Below are 1,539 nucleotides of genomic sequence, written 5' to 3' on the forward strand. Positions count from 1 at the left end.
TGACATGACCTTTGTTTAAACTGATACTTTATATAATACATAACTACGCAACTAACTTTATGAATCAAAAACTAGTTTTATCTACAAAACCATTTCAAAATAGTACTATATTCTTGAATTATCTTGCCGGTAACAACACATATGGTTAATGGTATATTGGTGCGATGTCTCAATTATGGACTATAATGAATTTGAAAATTGAAGTTTTTACTATTTTTCATTGAAACTAGTTGATTTTTCGCCCGCACGTTGCGGCGTGTACCTTATGTCTGCAAAACGCGTGTCAGCAGCAGATACCGAATATTAAAACATAAATAAAAATGACGTGAGGATGGTCACTCCATCCTTAAAAACGATTTTAAATAACCTAATATATAATAATAGGACCCACACGTCTTACACGTTGAAAATCCGGTTGTTTTCAATTTAGTTATTATGGTGCTAACACGTTAAAATATGGATGAGCTCGGTACCGGTAACGGCACCGAAAGTACCGATCCGTAAAATCATTGAAATTAGGTACCGGCACCGAAAATTCTCGGTACGATACGGTATGGTATTTGAAGGTAAAAATCAATAAATACAGGTATGGTGCTAGACCGGTGTCGAACCGAAAGTAACGATTCCGAAAACGCCAAAAGGTGTCACACCCTGGCTTTTGTGGAAGCGTGGATTATTTTGGTGTGTCTTCTTAATACCATAGCAACAATCATAACAATGATATATGATAAAACAAATGATGTTCATCCATTCATTAAGTTAAAACAAAATACCACAACGACATTGTTTGAAAATGTTGACACATAAAGTAAGTTACAACCATGACATGATTAACAGAGTTCACAATGACTCATCAAAAGCACGTAAATAAAAACCCAAGTTTAGAATTGTGCATCCCGTCCAGGAAAGGGATCCACCTCCTAAACTTGACGACCCGGATGACATCTTTATTCACTACGCAGCCTTGACACAACGCATACTCCTCCAGATCCACTAATTTCCTGAAATACATGTAGTTTGAAAAATCAACAAAAGTTGAGCGAGTTCATGTAAAAGTGAGTATGTATAAACCTTCAAAGTATGAATTAAAATCCCTGGTATGTAGCAATAAGGAAAAAAAGAGATCACCAATGGGTTGTAAAGCCACTGGTATGTGTGAAAAAGGTGCAGGAAGACTCAAACCTAGCAAATTTGTTACCGGGCTTCGGCTGTAAGACACAGTCACCTCTATGGGCCGCCCCGGCCTCATAGGTGTGGGCTCGCTACACCCAAATAGATCTATCACTCATGTCCCTCGGTCCTAACAACGAAGATTGATGGCCTTAAGTGTTGTACCCACCCTTCACATGATCTAGTAGTAAAAACCCTCTCTAAGCTAACCATACCATGTAATTAAATGTCTGTAATAATTGTAGCATGTATTTCACCCCCAAAGTATAAAACTGAAAACAGTTAAAAGAAAAGGGGGACATGAACTCACTGAAGTGCGTCTCCTGTATCGTAACGTCAATCTCAAACTTGATCAGCTACCCGGCGACC

The 1,539-nt window shown here is 38.1% G+C and overlaps 1 long non-coding RNA gene across 1 annotated transcript; it reads right to left on the bottom strand.

Moving 5' to 3' along the window:
* Positions 1–723: 723 nt before the first annotated feature.
* On the bottom strand, positions 724–1,539 carry LOC118486297. Its single transcript, XR_004878324.1, has 2 exons — positions 1,481–1,539; positions 724–1,001 (listed from the first exon to the last, which is right to left on the bottom strand). It is a non-coding gene; the product is annotated as an uncharacterized LOC118486297 (long non-coding RNA).

Source organism: Helianthus annuus, chromosome 14, assembly GCF_002127325.2.
Source record: "Helianthus annuus cultivar XRQ/B chromosome 14, HanXRQr2.0-SUNRISE, whole genome shotgun sequence".
In the NCBI taxonomy this organism is placed as follows: Eukaryota; Viridiplantae; Streptophyta; class Magnoliopsida; order Asterales; family Asteraceae; genus Helianthus; species Helianthus annuus.